Genomic DNA, 19,499 nt, shown 5'->3' on the forward strand with positions numbered 1-19,499 from the left:
CGTCCGACCTGGATCCCTGGGTACAGGATATTGTGTCCCAGGGGTACAGACTGGAGTTTCAAGAAACCCCACCTCACCATTCTTCAAATCAGGCTTGTCAGCTTTACTAACAGATCGAACTGTCCTACAGGAAGCTATCCAGAAATTGGAAAAGTCGGAGGTCATTGTTCCAGTTCCACCTCATATGCACAACGTGGGTTACTATTCAAACCTTTTTGTGGTACTGAAACCGGATGGTTCAGTCAGACCAATTTTGAACTTGAAATCGTTAAACCCTTATCTAAGGGAGTTCAAATTCAAAATGGAGTCTCTGAGAGCGTTGATCTCAGGTGTGGAGGAGGGGGATTTTCTGGTATCCCTAGATATCAAGGATGCACATCTCCACATTCCGATTTGGCCTCCACACCAGGCTAATCTCAGATTTGCACTGTTAGACAGTCACTATCAGTTTCAGGCACTGCCATTCGGTCTCTCCACGGCACCGAGGGTGTTCATCAAGGTGATGGCAGAGATGATGGTTCTCCTCCGCAGACAGGGAGTGACCATAATTCCATACCTGGATGATCTGCTGATAAAGGCGTCATCCAGGGAGAAGCTGTTGCAGTCCATTGCGCTCACGACTCATCTGCTCAGGGTCCATGGTTGGATCCTGAACCTTCCAAAGTCACATTTGGAGCCGACAAGGAGATAGTCTTTCCTGGGGATGATACTTGACACGGAAATGCAGAGGGTGTTTCTACCAGTGGAGAAAGCGTTGGTAATACAAACAATGGTCCGGGATGTCCTGAAGCCAGCCCGGGTTTCTGTTCATTAGCGCATTCGCCTTCTGGGGAAGATGGTTGCCTCCTACGAGGCTCTACAATACAGAAGATTTCATGCTCGATCCTTCCAATTGGATCTCCTAGACAAGTGGTCGGGTTCTCATCTACATATGCACCTGAGGATACGTCTGTCGCCGAAAGCAAGGATTTCACTCCTCTGGTGGCTACAAATGCCTCACTTTCTGGGGGGCCACAGGTTCGGGATTCAGGACTGGATCCTTCTAACCACGGATGCAAGTCTCCGAGGCTGGGGCGCAGTCACTCAGAAGGTGGTCAAGTCAGGAATCCAGTCTTCCAATAAACATTCTGGAACTAAGAGCCGTATACAATGGTCTTCTCCAAGCGACTCACCTTCTGCGAGATCGACCCATTCAAGTGCAGTCAGACAATGTAACGACAGTGGCCTACATAAACCGACAAGGCGGAACAAAGAGCAGAGCTGCAATGACAGAGGTAACAAGAATCATCCTCTGGGCGGAAAAGCACGCGTTAGCACTGTCAGCAATTTTCATTCCGGGAGTGGACAACTGGGAAGCAGACTTCCTCAGCAGACACGATCTCCATCCAGGAGAGCGGGGCCTCCATCCAGAGGTGTTCACGGAGGTGAGAAATCTTTGGTGGGTTCCTCAAATAGACATGATAGCCTCCCACCTCAACAAAAAACTTCGGAGGTATTGCTCAAGGTCAAGAGACCCACAAACAGTGGCGGTGGACGCCCTGGTGACTTCATGGGTGTTCCAGTCAGTGTACATGTTTCCTCCACTTCCACTAATTCTAAGGATTCTAAAGCTCATAAGGAGAACAAGAGTTCAGCCAATCCTCATTGCTCCGGCCTGGCCAAGAAGGGCTTGGTACGCAGATCTTCTGGATCTACTGCTGGGAGAGCCGAGGCCTCTTCCTCTTCGGGAGGACCTGCTGCAGCAGGGGCTGTTTGCTTATCAAGACTTACCGTGGCTACGTTTGATAGCATGGAGGTTGAACACCAGATCTTAGCTCGGAAGGGCATTCTGAACAAGGTTATTCCTACCTTGATACAGGCTAGGAAAGGAGTAATGTCTAAACATTACCATCGCATTTGGAAAAAGTATGTATCTTGGTGTGAGTCCAAGAAGTTTCCTACGGTGGAGTTTCAACTGGGACGTTTTCTCCTCTTCCTGCAAGCAGGTGTGGATATGGGCCTGCAGTTGGCATCTGTAAAGGTCCAGATTTCGGCCCTATCCATTTTCTTCCAGAAACAATTGGCTTCCCTCCCTGAGGTTCAAAATTTTTTGAAAGGGGTTCTGCGCATCTAGCCTCCCTTTGTGCCGCCTACGGCGCCCTGGTATCTTAATGTGGTGCTGCAGTTCCTTCAATCGGATCGGTTCAAACCTCTATCGGAGGTTGAGGTCAAGTTTCTCACGTGGAAGGCTGTCACTTTGTCAGCCTTAGCTTCTGCTAGACGTGGGTCAGAGTTGAGGGCTTTGTCTTGTAAGAGCCCCTACTTGATCTTCCATGAAGATATTGCTGAGCTCCGAACACGTCAGCAGTTCCTTCCGAAGGTTGTGTCGGCATTTCATATCAACCAACCTATTGCGGTGCCAGTTGAAACTGACTCCTCAATTTCATCAAAGTCCTTGGATGTTTTAAGGGCTCTGAAAATCTATGTGAAGAGGACTGCTCGTCACAGAAGATCGGACTCTCTGTTTGTCCTGTATTATCCCAAGAAACTTGGATGTCCTGCTTCTAAGCAGACTATCTCTCGCTGGATCAGGTTCACTATCTAGTAACAAAGCTAAATATTTATCTTATTAAAAACACGTTAAAGGTTAAAGAACACAGTACGCAATTGGCGCAAAAAGTACCGCAAGGGTACTCCCTTAACTATACCTTAAGGAATGTACTTATACTGTAAACCTCTGTGTAGTGGTAGAGTGTAAATGCAACACAGTATAACCTTATTACCTTTAAAGCTGTTCTAGCGTCACCGACGCTCTGAGAATACTTAACACTATAAGAAATACACAGATACCGTGCTCAGGGTCCAACGCCTAATATATATATTATGAATGATATACTTGCAAAAGAATTAATACAAATACAAATCATACACTACAATATAACATAGACTACCTAACCAGATAACTACACAGGAAATATAATACAATTACTATTTAAGAGAAAATAAGAGAGAAAGAGGAGAAGAGAGAGAGAGAGAGAGAGATTGGCTCACAATAACAAGAAGATCAATATGGTTGCAGCGAAGCTTATACATGTGAGGAACAATCGCTGCGCAGTTATTCAATGCTGAGAATCTTTGTGGAGAAAATACTTGACCTTACCCATACTGGCAGTCCCTATATACACAACCCTACAATACCGCATGGGACAGAAGCTAGACTCCATTTTATTAAAGCTCCCATGATTCCAAAGACTGCACCACATGGTTGAAAGGGGGAGGGGAAAATACCCGGCAGCAGCCATTTTAGATTTGCAGGTCCAAACACATGGCACTCTCTGCTACACCACAATCACATAGCAGAAGACACAAGACTCCATTTTATTCCAAAATGTCCAAGCCTCAGAACAATGCATATGTTCTGATTTTACAATTCCAAACCATCTAAATCACCTTTCACAATTTCAATCCAACTTCCTAGAACCATCTTATTCACTTTCACATTCCAAACAACTTCAGTATCTCAATAACCAGAGCATATTCATCACAAGACCAGATCACAATGTAACCACACATCTCAGCCTGCCATTGCTACCAGCACATGTTCAAACGTAACTGCATGGTGGTATTTATGATTAACAAGATATATTATAACTAACCAGCACAATCTATTTTAAATCACCATAGGCAAACAAATACCACAAATGCTATGCTACAGGTTGTCTAATGTCCCAGCTACCATCACAGATTCCCAGATCTATCACACAAACACCCAACAATCACACAACCAAGTTACAATATCCTATTTAAACCAGAAAGCAATCTGTCTATATTTCCTTATCTAGCCATGTGAATTCAATACTTAGCCTTTGGTGCCTGGTGATGATCCAGCCATGCTTCTGGGAGCTTTGTTCTGAGTGTAGCTTCATTACATCTGTTCTCTGAGGCCACCTGCAAAAACTGACCCCCAACCCCCCCAGACAGGAACTATCCTCCTGTGTGTCTGTTCCTAGGGGAGGGGTCTCTCTCTCTCCTTTGTATATGTTAATCAGGTTCAGCCCTGAAAATCTTAGTAAAAGGTTGGCTTTATCATCCATTGTTCTCAACAAAGTGATCTCAGCTTTTATACATATAATCATATCTATCCGCTGCAATGTCCCACAACTTCACAACCAGCATCAAACTAACCCACACATCATTCTGCTTGCTTCAATACCAAACATGATGGGCGCATCTGGTTCTGTTCAGATAATACATATTCATGACATCAATTCATCAGCCAATTCTAAATCTCCATGATGTCTGGTGCTTGACATTATTATAACCATGTACTGTATGAAACAAGCGCCGAATCCATCTCCGTGCCATGTCCGAGCAAATGCGTGTGTTTCCATATATTGCTGTGCTCGCTGCGCATATTTGCAAGTATAGCGACTTAAATGTGTGTGTGGTTTGTATGTTCTCTCTATGTAATATTTTTGACTTTGACACTAGCATGCGTATTCTACGGCAAGATTGCAGTGTCCAACATCTGTTAAGGCCCACTCTACTCGTAAGGTGGGTTCTTCCTGGGCAGCTGCCCAGGGTGTCTCGGCTTTACAGGTTTGCCGAGCGGCTACTTGGTCTGGGTCGAACACGTTTGCAAAGTTCTACAAGTTCGATACATTGACCAAACTTCAGGTCCTCAGAGGCCAATCAGTTCTGCAGGAGCCTCCACGCTCTCCCTCCCGTTCTGGGAGCTTTGGTATATCCCCATGGTGCTAATGTGGACCCCAGCATCCTCTAGGTCATAAGAGAAAATAGGATTTTAATTACCTACCGGTAAATCCTTTCTCGTAGTCTGTAGAGGATTCTGGGCGCCCGCCCAGCGCTTCGTGATCCTGCAGTGGTTACTTAGTTCAGTACTGCTTAGTTCTTGGTTAATTATTGTTTTGTTACTTGGTTAAGTAATCTTGTTCAGACGTTGCTGAGTTTTCAAGCTGGTTAGTTTGGTTTGCCTTGTATGTGTGAGCTAGTGTGAATCTCGCCACTATCTGTGTAATATCCTTCTCTCGAAGTTGTCCGTCTCCTCGGGCACAGTTCCTGTACTGAGTCTGGTAGGAGGAGCATAGAGGGATGAGCCTGCCCATACTCTCAAACTCTTACAGTGCCAATGGCTCCTTTTGGACCAGTCTATACCCAATGGTACTGATGTGGACCCCAGCATCCTCTACGGACGACGAGAAAAGGATTTACCGGTAGGTAATTAAAATCCTATTATATATACATACACACAAAAACATTACATGCTCTGGGCCTTATTCAAGTTTGTTAGCAAACCAATAAAGCACACTAATGGGCAAAGCAATGCTGCACTTCAGGTGGGGCAGATGTGACATGTGCAGAGAGATTTAGATTTGGGTGGGTGGGGTGTGTTCAAACTGAAATCTAAATTGCAGTGTAAAAATAAAGCAGCCAGTATTTACCATGCACAGAACAATATAACCCACCCAAATTTAAGTCTCTCTGCTCATGTTACATCTGCCCCACCGGCAGTGCATATGGTTTTGCCCATTACTGTGCTTTTTTGGTTTGCTAACAAACCTGAATAACCCCCACTGTGCGTGCGTGCGCTATTTTATGCCAAACTGTGTTTCAAAAACTATTCTAGTAAAGGGCCTGTTGCAAGCAAGTTTGTTTTGCAAATGGACCTGGAGATTTTTAGAGCCCAGTATACACAACTAAGGGCAATTCACAATTGTCACATCTTAGATGCATAACCACTTGCGGCTGAATGGGCATAACTGGGCATTCTAATGAATGCTAAGAGTTCTGTGGGTATGTTGTGGTCACGTAGGTGGTAATGTGGGTTGTGTAGCCACAATTCTGTGAGTGCAAATAAATTAAACTGATTTCTTGCATCAGGCGTTGCAGTGGTGCAAATCAGTGCTGATAATTATGACTACTGGATGAAGAGGATAAGAAGAGGTGCAAAGCAGACCACTCTAATAAACAGACTAAGATCAGCATTTACCATTAGCTATCTATATTGGCTCTCCTACTTCTGCCATCTTGCTGTATAGTATAGATATATCTATCAGATCACAGGAATTGGCTCACTAAAATGTCTGTGCAGCAGAGTAGTGTAATTCCCCTGCTCAGCATGTACTGTACAGTTATATCTGACGACTGTAGCATACGTAACCTTAGTAAGGTTACCATGCATCTGGTATTCCTCCCCACCCAGCACTTGGATCCATGTCCTCTTCCACGTCTGGGTTCTGGGCCCTGCTAATAATGACTGATACCCCTACTGCAGTATACCAAAACAAACCTGCATAGATATGGTACCCCACCTAACTCAAACAACCATGGATGGGATACATTCCTAGCCACGCCACACACACTGTGATGCTGCACATTACTGATGGGGCATATCAAATTAGCTGCAACATTTTTTAGGCTAAAATTGAATGCGCCCAATTTACATGGCCAAGCATGCTCACCAGTGCCGTCACTAGACATTTTAGTGCTGCATGCAAGAAACAGCATTCCCCCACCCCACCTCTCCATATACAAAACAGGGCAAGTGCGCGTGACAAAAATATAGAAAAGTGGCTTCATGGGGAAGGGGCATGGCCACAAAATACCACCACTTCATATTACACTGTACAGTAGTCTCCATTATTCAAATTACGCCGCACAGTAGCGCCACTTACACACATTAACCAGGTAGAGCCTCTTTTACACATTACGCCAGGTAGAGCCCCTGTCACACATTATGCCAGGTAGAACCCCTATCACACATTCCGCCAGGTAGAGTCCCCTTTTACACATTACACCAGGTAGAGTCCCCTTTTACACAGTACGGCAGGTAGAGTCCCTTTTACATATTACGGCAGGCAGAGCTCCCTTGTACACATTACGGAAGGTAGAGTCCCCTTTTACACAGTACGGCAGCAGAGTCCCCCTTTTTACACATTACGTCTGCAGAGTCCTCCTTTTAAACATTAGGCAGGCAGAGTCCCCATTTTTACACATTATGGCAGCAGAGTCCCCCTTTTTACACATTACGGCAGGCAGAGTCCACCTTTTACACATTATGGCAGCAGAGTCCCCCTTTTTCCACATTAGGCAGGCAGAGTCCAAGAGAGAGAGAGAGCGAGAGAGCGAGATTGCCCCACCAATCACTGGACTTACTAAATTATATTTATATACAATAAAAAAAAATCTTATTTTACATACCACTCACCACCCTCAAGTGGGTAAGAATAAGAAAAACAGCGACTTCAGAGTACAAGTATGTAGGACACGTACATGGCATATAAACATTTCTGCATCAGCGGACATGACATTTAAATAAGCATCAGGGTAGCAGAAACAGAGTGTTAGGTGCAGTTGTGGGGAGTATGGAGTAGAAGATAGTTTAAGTGGCATACATTTAATATGCCAGCTGTCAATGGAGTTCAGGATACCGCCGCCGGAATCCCAAAAGCTTGCAATGCCGGCAGCCGGAATACCAGCGCAACAGGAGAATAACCACTTGTGGGTGTCCACGACACCCATAGAGTGGGAACTGGGAATAGAACCTGTGGCGAGCGCAGTGAGCCCGCAAGGGGACTCTCTGCGCTCGCCCTGCTACCGGCATACTGATGGACGGGATGCTGCTGTCGGTATATTGATGGCCAGCATCCCGCCCACAGGTAAATCATATTGAACCGGTCCAAGTAAGAGAAGGAAAAGCACATGAAGGAAGAAGGCCCTGCTCGTGAGTGCTTACATTCTAAAGCCAATTAGCCACAGTAAGTTACTGCAGCTAATTGAATATCTCATTGTTTACAAATGGGTGTGATATACAAGATCTACATACAGTAGGTCTATAGTCATTAGGTTGACCCTATATGGTCGACAGGCACAAGGTCGACATGAACAAAAGGTTGACATATAAAAGGTCAACACAGTTGATAGGTACAAAAGGTAGACAGAAAAATGTTGACTGTTGCCCATGTTGACCAGGTGGGGTCGACCTAATGTATGTCGACCTATAATCCGGATCTCTTACAAATACATGTACTTACATGAGGTGTCAATTTTGCATACTGTACACAGGATGAGTATGCCATATCCAAAATAAGGAATATGTCGAAATACAGAATTTTTGGATTGTGACCGAGATAGTGATACCTTTGCCTTCTGATGGTGACTAATTCTGAGTTGGGAATAAAGTAAGATGGAGCAAGTAACTGTGCACGTGGACACACCATGCTACAATGCAAGGGAAGCAATGCATACATTGTTTTGCATGCAGGGTAAATACGGACTGCTTTGCATGTAGCTCACAAATGATGGGAAGCTTCATATTTACACTGCAATTGTAATTTCAGCTTGGACACGCCCCCCTGCAGTGCAGCATGGTTTTACCAAAATGCAGTTACTTAAGCTATCTTACATACTTACCCAATCAGAATCAAGCCATAGGTATTTGGGAGTAGTTTTTGTTGTAACATATATTGTACATTTATTTGCATAGTTTGTCACAACACCCCGCCCCAGGCTGCACTCAGATATGCCAACCTGATGCAGATGGGTGGTTGTCATGTGGTTTTTTACTTCAACTGCCACATGCCTAGTTTTGAATGGTTCTCAGGCGAACGCCGGACACGTAAATCACATGCAGCTATTACTTGCATGTAGCATGGGCCCCTTTTCAGGCACGTAAATTTGTGAGGAGGCACAGGGAGACACTAATAAAGTTTTTAGATTTATTGAGAAATATCTCCAGAGTTAGATTATATAGAAAAGTAGGTGTACAAAGCACACAATTATGACATATGCACAGTCAACTTCAAATAAATAAAAAGAGAAAGTAAGAAGGGGGCAGGGAGGTTCTGGGAATAGGATTTTAATTATAATGAAAGAACATCTAAACCATATATCATCCCAGACTAAATCTAGAGGGTTGTCCTACAATGAACCGACTTTTATCAGATAAAGGATGATCCCTGAAAGTGGCTAGATTAGCTTTATGTCATGGTGGCCCTGTCAGGGAACTTCAACCCTATCCAACTCTGTCACAGGCAATAAGCTCCAAGAGAAAGGAATTTGCTCAGGTCACCAATGCTGGTCAGACAACAGGAATTCCCTGTATGAGCTCTTATGTCACACACACTTCTGGAGACACTGCACTAGCTGGACCACATCTACAGTAATCTAACCTGGCACCAACATGGCAAACAATTCTTTACTTGAGCTTACAATCAAACTAAATGAGCGCTTCCAACAAATGGCAATTCTTTTACTGACCAGAAAATTAGTCACTGACCACTTTTTTCAGTTCAATTAGGAAAAATATGAGATACTGCTTTTGTAGATGAGGCCCATGTAAAATGTAAAACAAAATGTGCTCAATGTGTTTCCTAATGAAGCAGCTGTAGGAAGACTTATGTGACTATACTATAATTAAGCTGGGTACACACTATAGGATGTGTACCCAGCCCGACATCTGCAGCGATGAGACCCAGCAGGGAAAGCTGCCATTGGCAAGTGCATACACACTTGCCGATGCGGGCAGAGAGGCAGTGACAGTGGAGGCCAGCCCTCGATAATGGCACCCCCCGACAGCCCAGCATGTAGGGCCAACGGAGGATGTAACCGACAAACCACGGGAGCGTGCATTGTCAGCGACATAGTGGGTACACACTAGACAAGGTGCCTGATATATCGGACTGTGCTTGCAAGCCAGACCCAGCATCTCCCGCATTGCTACTACAAGGGATTTAACCACAATGTTATAGTTTGTAAAAAATAAAATAAAACAAATGAACACAATTGTCACTACAAAGGAGAATACCAAATCAGATCCACATGGGGGCATTTAATGCTGCTAAATAAGCCTGGAAAATGCTATCTTGTCAGCTAATGTCCTTAGATGCAGAAGAAGCACTTGACCGTCTTAACTGGTTTTACTTTTCACAAAAAACTCTGTATAGCCAGGTTTGAAGATTTTACACTCCTTCCCTTTTTGCATTTTTTTTTTCAATGAAAAAAAAAATCCAGTTGAATTTTTTTTTTAATGTCTGAATTTTTTTTGCTTTTCTTGCAAAAACACATAGGCGCAACGAAAAGTCACGGACCTATGTATTTTCACAGATGCGATCGGGAGAAAAAAGGAGAAACAAAATCCATGATAAGGGCTGACACTGGGGCTAATTGGATAGCCTCCGGCATGGTAACTACTGCAGTCATTTACCGCAGCATATAGGCTAACCACCCATAGTTCTTTTATAGTGTACTAGGATTACTGTTGTGGCGTGGCTAAATCGCAAAGTCCATAGCGCGCTAAACAGTATTTAACACAATGGGGATAGGTGTAGTAGGACACTTTCGTAAAACCAGCTGCCCTTGCACAAACAGGTTCATGATGTCAAAATGGAGCACTTGCCTTTTAGGCTTGCACATACTGTAAATAACCTTTATACTGTTCCGTTAGAGATTTTAATCATTTATATGTTATCCTTGAAAAGTTTAGAAATAAAAAGTTAAAAGACATACGACGGCAACGGAGTGTTACATATTTCATGTGAAAATTCAGCTCACCCTTTATTTCCACAAACTTAATTAAATATGGATGACACCTAAATAACACAGAACTACTAAAACCTGTCTAACAAGCTTGGAGAACAATACCTTCTTTAGAAAAAGCAAGTGGTGAAATCACAGAAATGAAATATGTGATCTCGGTGGTAGAGGAAGAATACAGCATGCTTTATCATTCTCACCAAAAGAAAGACAAAGTAAAAAAGAATACCTAATGTGAATGTGATTATACTGGGCTACGTAAAACGCCTGACTGATTACAGCAAGAAAAACGGTTCCTGGGTAGACAACAGCAATACAATACTAACTCCTACACACAGGCTTTTAACAGCCACAGTCCCACATTGATTGCCAGAATAAAGTACACAACATGCCAAAGTACAAGCTTCAGCTGTCAATAACAAGTAGTTCAAACATCCTCAATTTACTTGTGTTTTAATAATAGATTCATTTTATTAAAACATAATAACCAATAACATCAATGAATACATCACTTACCTTATACAGGGACCCTAAACAGTATGGCCTGTCTCTTCTAATTCCTATTTCTCCGGCAGGGTCCACAGGTTATCCACAGGATAACAATGGGATATGATGAAGCGACAGCGGATTTGCACCAATCAGTCAAAGCTTTTCCGGCCTCCCAGCATGCAACGGGCCGGTCCATATATCCCCGCCTCCTTGCTCAGGCAAATCAGTTTTTTGTTTGGTGCAGCAGGAGCCGGACAAGGGCTCCTGCTGTCAGAGGGCTGCTGGATTTTAGCAGCCCTAAGCTTTCTTATTTTATTTTTATAGTCTTTCTATTTTTTTGAGTGAGCTTTCTAAACATTTCTAAACATCTTTCTATACGTACCTTTCGAAAGATTCGCTCCAACAACTCTCTGCCGGGTCGCGACAACGCTTACCCACGGTACAAGTGCTGTCTCGACGGGCGTCTGTGTCGGATATACTAGCAGGTCCAACAGACGTTACCAGGCTGTGGCCGGAGCACAGGGAGAAGGTAAGGCATCGGTTCCGCTTAGAAGGGGAATACGGACACAGCCGCACTGTTTTGGGAGGAGACCACCAAACAGTCGCTGACGCGCCGCCACCTCGGGTGCTCCAGCGCTAGGCCTTAGGGATCAGAGGCTCCAGGATTAGTATGAGGCCGCGATCCCTAGGGATGATGTCAGCAGTGTGGAGTTAGACGCTCTCCTGGTCGCCCCTCCCCCCCAGTTCATGACCAGTTTCCTCCGAGTCTCCCACCATGAACTGTTTCCTGCTTTCGTCTCAGACGCTGTACACGAAGGAGACCCAGTCGCAGCATAGGCGGCTGTGTGACTGATGCGTCCGTGTTCACTGAGCGTCTGTGTTCACTATACTGTAGGTTCATGGAGCGGCAGAGTACACTAGTAGCATCTGGATCCACTCAGCGTTCGCTAACGTATTGATCGGTCCGGGAAGCGAGGTGAGTCTCCCTGTATCCCACTCTACTGAGTACGGGTTATACAGCTCTAAGTCTCTATCTACCCTTTGAGTACGAATAGTTAGATAAGTGCCTATTGCATACGAGTCTGTATACATTTACTGTGGTTTTTTTCGCATTGCGTCTGAATATGTTAGATCTGTTTAAACATGATGCAGTAATATGTTCTCTTACATGCTCAAAATGTAGTTGTAGTTGATGTGTTCATGTTGCTTATTATACTAATTATACTATTATACTAATGTATAACGTGACTGACTGCTAGTGTAATTGCTGACTTTACTATATTTCTACAGGGGAGGGGTCCTGGGGTGCACACCAGTAATGAGAGGTGCGGCCCTGCAGAGACCTTTCAGTAGTACTGCAGACAAAGACAAAGGTTGCAGGTGCACAATTCAAACATTACCGTTTTATTAATAATAATCAATGCAATAAAATTTAGCATTTTGAGTGAGGTTTTTCGCATAGTCATGACCATAAGTAACGACTTGCCCACCGCGTCTAGGTAACCTCATTAGTCGGGTAAGTCCCTAACATTTCCGGGGGGGGGGGGGTGTTGGGGTACAAATCTAGGGCGCAGGACACCCCAAAATGAAGTAGCTGAGTGACCCCAGGGCAACACTAAAGTGAAAAATTATATAGTGAAAAAAGGTTAGTGAGAGAAGCTGCTGAAGACAGCAGGGGTAAATCAGAGAGAGATAATGCAATTTGAAATTCGACGGTTGTCAAATTCTACATGTCTGCAATAGTAAAAATGAGGCTTTTCGACAAAAGTATATTCAATTGAAGACAGTGCTTTTCGACAGTCATTTCGTCAATTTCAGTCCGCCTCATTTTGGTGGCGGAATCTAATAAAAATTTTTAAAAACATGTTTTTGTTTGTGTTTTTTTTTGTTGCTAATAGCATATCTATTTATATTAGAAGGGAGTATCTACTTGGTTTGTCTATTAGGAACCACAAGTATTATTTATATATTTTTTAAAAGAATATTTATTTATTTTTTACTGACTAAAATAATATGAAGAGATCAGAGCATGTTTTTCAGTGGAAAGGGGTGGGAATGGGTTAAAAATCAAGAAAAAAAATGCGTGGGGTCCCCCCCTCCTAAGCATAACCAGCCTCGAGCTCTTCGAGCCGGTCCTGACAGCTCAAACGCGCACAGCCAATCAGGAGAGTGCCACGACGTGGCGCTCCCTGATTGGCTGAAGGGACCCTCTGTGACAGGAGTCACAGGGGATCCCGGCATTCGGGGAAAGGGGTCCCAGTGCGTGGTCCGGGTAAATGCGTTTTATTTTTTTGCCAAGTACGTGGATTACAAAACAGAAGAGGACAGATCTACACTGGACTGAGGCGAGTATAATTTTATTTTCAGGTACCCCGTGGATTCTACTTGGAGAAGTGGACTGAGCCTCGTGTGAACATAGGTAAGTATGTGTGTATGTAAGTGTGCATGTATGTAATAAAGTTTTACTTTCACGGTGTGCGTGTACTGTTTTTATTTGGGTATTTTTTTTGCAGTAGAACTACAGGTACCAGCGGGCCCGTTTCCCCCCCCCGCATGCTGGTACTTGTGGTTCTCCAAGTACCAGCTTGCGGGGGAGGCTTGCTAGGATTTGTAGTTCTGCTACAAAAAACAATATTCTTTTATTTGACACAAGGCTATCAGCCCCCCCATCCGCAGCCCTTGGATGGGGTGGACAGCCTCGGGTTTCACCCCTGGCCCTTGGGTGGCTGGAGGGGGGGGGGGACCCCTAAATTTAAGGGGTCCCCACTCCTCCAGGGTACCCCGGCCAGGGGTGACTAGTTGGGGATTTAATGCCACAGCCGCAGGGACCGGTATAAAAGTGTCCCCCGGCTGTGGCATGATCTCTCCAGCTAGTGGAGCCCGGTGCTGGTGTTAAAAATACGGTAGACCCCTACGCTTTTTGTCCCCCGTATTTTTTGCACCAGGACCGGAAGCAGAGCCCAGTGCTGGTTGTAAAAATACGGGGGATCCCCTGTCAGTTTTTCTCCGTATTTTTACAACCAGGACCGGCTCAAAGAGCCCGAGGCGGGTTATGCTTAGGAGGGGGGACCGCACGCAATTTTTTTCTGTTTTTTTTTAAACACTTTTGTGCCGTCCAAAAAGTCGAATCAAGGACGCACACTATCCGTCAATTGGTCCGTTTTTCGACAGTGGGACTGTCGAATCCGTTTTTTATTGAATATGTCGAGAGGGTATGTGACTGTCAAATTGTGTCGAATTTTAAAACGGTCGAATTCCAGCCGGAATTCGACCGCAATTGCATATACCCAAATGAGGTGAAAAATAAAGTAAAGTAGTGAAAAGTGAAGGTGGGAAATGAGTTGCATTGAAACAACACACACAATAGGGATGAAAGTAAATATGAAAATAAGTGTTAATCTGTGTTGCTCCCGAGGCCAAACAGCCACAGCAGTCATGGGGGACCCACACCCCAGAAATCCACCCCCATCTGATAATCCGATATACATTTGTGCAGGACTCACCTTGCTCTGCATGCAGTCTAAGAAATATCAGGAACCTAATTAAAACCAATAAATAGGACAGGTGGGCGTGGGTGCTACCACCAGACAGAGGGGTCTCTGGCCTTCTATTGTGTATGTAAATACAAAGCATAAGGTATACAGGGGAGGGGTCCTGGGGTGCACACCGGTAATGAGAGGTGCGCATTAAGTCTATATTTCTGTTTGTTTATGCCAATCCTCAATGATGGTGCATTCCAAAAAGACCATAACAAACCCCAAAATACATAATTTCTTATTTTACTACCGCGGGCTAACGGATCCCCCTGGGCTACCAAATTAGCCTTAAAGATAGCAGTTATTGGGGATTTTTTTTTCACCTGCCTCAGAGGGTCAAAATAAAAAATCCCTGATAACTTGGGGGTTTAACGGGTGCCACAACCGCTTTAACGCACAAGTCTGTAAACCTATCACGTCTTCAGTGCTTTAACAAGAGATAACAAGGCTATTGGAGGAATTCGGGAGTCTAACTGAATAGCCCTGTGCATTAAAGCCAGAGGCTATCTCCTGTTTTCACCTGTGCTAATTGAATTCCCCCCCAAAAAAGTTACCTTGAAAAGGCTCAGATACGCATTGATGTTTTACCAGAGACATCGCTGGAACCCATTGACAGCCACAGGCAACACAGTAGAGCTTTCCCAGTATCCTCATAAGGGTTGGGTATGTGTGACCGATGCACTGGGAGGGGGTGTCCGAGTGCAAGAAGCCCCTTGTAGGCCCGCTGCAGGCTTGCTGGCAACCGCGGGTTCTATTCCAACTCCATGGGTGTCGTGGGAATAGTCCCTGTTGGTCATGCCGACCATCGGAATTGTGAGCGGGCGGGATTTAGGGGCCGGTCACATAACTACAACCCCCTCATAAAGTCTAAAGGGATAGTGGTACAGTGTGAAAAGCTGGGGAAAAAGATTTCTCTGGTGGTAACACGTCTTTAGATATAAAACAGTCCTTGTTCAACTTCTAATAAGCCTAAATGTGCAACTATGGTGGTTTTTGAGGAAGAAGCCTTAAGGCCTTTATTTATACCTGTACTCTTCTCAATATGTTACACATTATGGGGTATATGCAATTCCGGGCGAATTGCGGCTTTTTCCCCCCGTTTTTAAATTCGACCGTTGAATCCCGGCCGGCGGGTGCTGGAATTCGACATATTCAATTAAAAACGGATTCGACAGTCCCGCTGTCGAAAAACGGACCAATTGACGGATAAGTGTCACAGAGGGTCCCTTCAGCCAATCAGGGAGCGCCACGTCGTGGCACTCTCCTGATTGGCTATGCGCGTCTGAGCTGTCAGACAGCGCATTGCACAGCCGCTCCATTATCTTCAATGGTGGGAACTTTGCGGTCAGGTTACCCGCGGTCAGCCGCTGACCGCGAGTAACCTCACCGCTGACCGCAAAGTTCCCACCATAGAAGATAATGGAGCGGCTGTGCGATGCGCTGTCTGACAGCTCAGACGCGCATAGCCAATCAGGAGAGCCTGATTGGCTGAAGGGACCCTCTGTGACAAGAGTCACGGGGGGTCTCAGCATTCGGGGAATGGGGTCACATGTGTAAACATGGGACCCCTTTCAGTGTGTGGTCCGGGTATGCGGTTTGTTTTTTTGCCAAGTACGTGGATTACAAAAAAGAACAGGACACACTGGATTTAGGGGAGTATAATTTCATTTTCAGGTACCCCATGGATTCATCTTGGAGACGTGTGGACAGAGTCGGCGTGTGAACATAGGTAAGTATGTGTGTGTCGGCATGTATGTAACAAAGTTTTACTTTCACGGTGTGCGTGTCCTGTTTTTATTTGGGTATTTTTTTTGCAGAAGAACTACATGTACCAGCGGGCCCGTTTTACCCCCGCATGCTGGTAGTTGTGGTTCTCCAAGTACCAGCTTGCGGGGGAGGCTTGCTGGGACTTGTAGTTCTTCTGCAAAAAACAATATTCTTTTATTTTACACAAGGCTATCAGCCCCCCATCCGCAGCCCATGGATGGGGGGGGGGGGGGGACAACCTCGGGCTTCACCCCTGGCCCTTGGGTGGCTGGAGGGGGGGACCCCTTGATTTAAGGGGTCCCCACTCCTTTAGGGTACCCCGGCCAGGGGTGACTAGTTAGTGATTTAATGCCAGGGCCGCAGGGACCGATATAAAAGCCCGGCTGTGGCATTATCTCTCTGACTAGTGGAGCCCGGTGCTGGTGTTAAAAATACAGGGGACCCCTACGTTTTTTGTCCCCCGTATTTTTTGCACCAGGACCGGACGCAGAGCCCGGTGCTGGTTCTAAAAATACGGGGGATCCCGTCAATTTTCCCCCCGTATTTTTACAACCAGGACCGGCTCAAAGAGCCCGAGGCTGGTTATGCTTCGGAGGGGGGACCCCACGCATTTTTTTTTCTGGATTTTAACCCATTCCCACCCCTTCCCACTGAAAACCATGCTCTCTCTATTTTAGTCAGTTAAAAAAAAATATTATTTAAAAAAAAATATATAAATAATAGTTGTATCTCCTAATAGACAAACCAAGTACCTAATCCCTTCTAATATAAATAGATATGCTATTAGCAATAAAAAAAACACCAAAAAAACATGTTTCTACATTTTTTTATTAGATTCCGCCAGCAAAGTGAGGCAGACTGAAATTGACGAAATTACTGTCGAAAAGCACTGTTGTCGAATCGACATTCTTCAATTGAATATACTTTTGTCGAAAAGCTGCATTTTTACCATTGCAGACATGTCGAATTTGACAACTGTCGAATTTTAAAAAGTCGAATCTGAAAAGTCCGTTTATTGCATTGTCGAATATTTTTTTTGTGTCGAAAATGCCCCGTTTTTCGACATTTGCGGCAATTCGACCGCAATTGCATACACCCCTATATATCTTCCCAACAGCAGGTTTGTCTTAAGAATAAAAAAGAAGTTTTTTCTGGTTGATGCCTCTAAGTTCTACCACTATCAGAAACATATATAACCTTTTTCCTCATTCACATCACAAAGGACCCTAGTTTCAGGTTGGTTCACTAATTTTGCTAAAAAGCAGTTGCTGTGATCAAGTAGAACCCACCCTGAAAGAGAAAAAGTGGCCATTGCCGAAATAGCGAATGCATCGCAATGTGCGATATGATCGCATAATCATACGCAAATACATCAAAGAGTTTTTCCATATGCACCAGGCAAGGTCGTCCAAAAATTTGGCATACGCAAGAAGCTGGAAGTTGTTATTGCTAACATCACAGACCCACCCGAAAAACACTTTGCCACACCTGCGTTTTTACAAACGCACCCATAATACACTATGTCTCCTCCCCTAAATGTTGGCTTTCCGTCAATCAAAATGCGATTGCATTGAAGCACAATGCATTTGCAGAAATAATTGTTTGCGCAATGCGAATGCTGCGCATGCCCAATCGTTAGATAATCGTCCAGATTGTGTTGTCTCAAATTTTGCGGTCCAAAGCTGCATTTAGGTGCAAACTTTGCACTGACCCATAACCAGTGATTAGCTGTCACCTGTTTATTGCAAGGCATTCAGTATCAGAAAGTGTCTGATTAGTTCCTGAGTGTATACATTAATACTGGGATCTTGCACAATCTATTCCTGAAGACTACACAATACTACTATAGACAATACTAAAATCAGAAGGAAAATAAGAATCTTACAGAGAAAGCTAGAGGAACAGAAGTCTACAGTAAACCAGCTGCTCAGTGTATTTCCTCACATAAATATGGACTGTCTAAGTGCTTATCTATTGTGAAGAACAGTAATTGAATGATATTTATTATCCATAAAAAAATAGTTTCCTCCACTAAAACAGGAGCATAAAATGTATAAATGCCTCCGATAAAATCCTGATAAAATGAAACAGATATGTACAGTATAATGAAGGTTAAACATTTCAGGTTACTTTAGAATAACAAATGTCCAGATGCTCTGTAAGAAGTATATTCGGCAAAATTTACCAGCTACAGTAAACAACCCTGGACCTTTTCCAATAATGTCAAGTGACGCTAACAAGTCTTTCCAAGGATAAGATGAAGAATGCCAGGGAGGTCTGCCATTGTCACCTGTGCCAAAGCTCACTGAATGGACACAAACATGGCTGAACAGGCCATAAAAATGAATTTAAGTATCAAAAACACACATTGGATAGACGGGAAAAATGAAAGACCAAATAAACTTCGTGTGTCACCCTACAGCAGCCCAATGGAATATTCATGCAACGCAACATGATGCTTGAATATGCCAGACGGGATCAGTACGTAATCCCGCTGGACGGGATCCCGGCGGTCGAAATACTGACGCCGGAATCCCGACCACACAATCCCGACAAGGGTGGCGAGCGTAACGCAGCCCCTTGCGGGCTCGCTTCGCTCGCCATGCTGCGGGCACGGTGCCTTGCTACGCTCGGCACACTATTATATTCTCCCTCTATGGGTGTCGTGGACACCCACGGAGGGAGAATATGTCGGGATTGTGGCGGTCAGGATTCCGGCGTCTGTATTTCGACCGCCGGGATCCCGTCCAGCGGGATGTTGACTGCATCCCTGCCAGACGGGAGAAGGTTAGTGGGAGGTGTAATTCCGCTACAATACATGGGCAGCACTAGAATTCTACCCAGAAGATGTTTCAAAACCCAGCTTTTCAATATGAATTTGTGTACACGCAAACATCTACCTCTGACACACTTGATATGATATAAACAGAAAATGAATTGGTTGTTAGTGTTCAATATGTCCACATACAGATGTGTCCTTATACATCCAGCTTCAATACGCCAGGGTGGGAGACAGACGCCAGAATCCCGATAGCCGCAACCCAGCCGCAGGGAGGGGGGGGGGGTTTAGGTACCACTTGGGAGGGTTAAGGTTAGGCTAGGGGGGTGTATGGTTGGGCTGTGGGGAGGGGTGTAAGGGTTAGGCACCGTCAGGGGTTGTTAGGTTTAGGAACT

General features: G+C 44.7%; 1 protein-coding gene across 3 annotated transcripts in view; it reads right to left on the reverse strand.

Annotated features, from left to right (window-relative positions):
- ARHGAP26 (Rho GTPase activating protein 26) overlaps positions 1 to 19,499 on the reverse strand; it is a 1,013,198-nt gene that overhangs the window by 154,055 nt on the left and 839,644 nt on the right. The window lies entirely within an intron of this gene.

The sequence above is a fragment of the Pseudophryne corroboree genome, chromosome 6 (genome assembly GCF_028390025.1).
Source record: "Pseudophryne corroboree isolate aPseCor3 chromosome 6, aPseCor3.hap2, whole genome shotgun sequence".
Lineage (NCBI taxonomy): Eukaryota > Metazoa > Chordata > Amphibia > Anura > Myobatrachidae > Pseudophryne > Pseudophryne corroboree.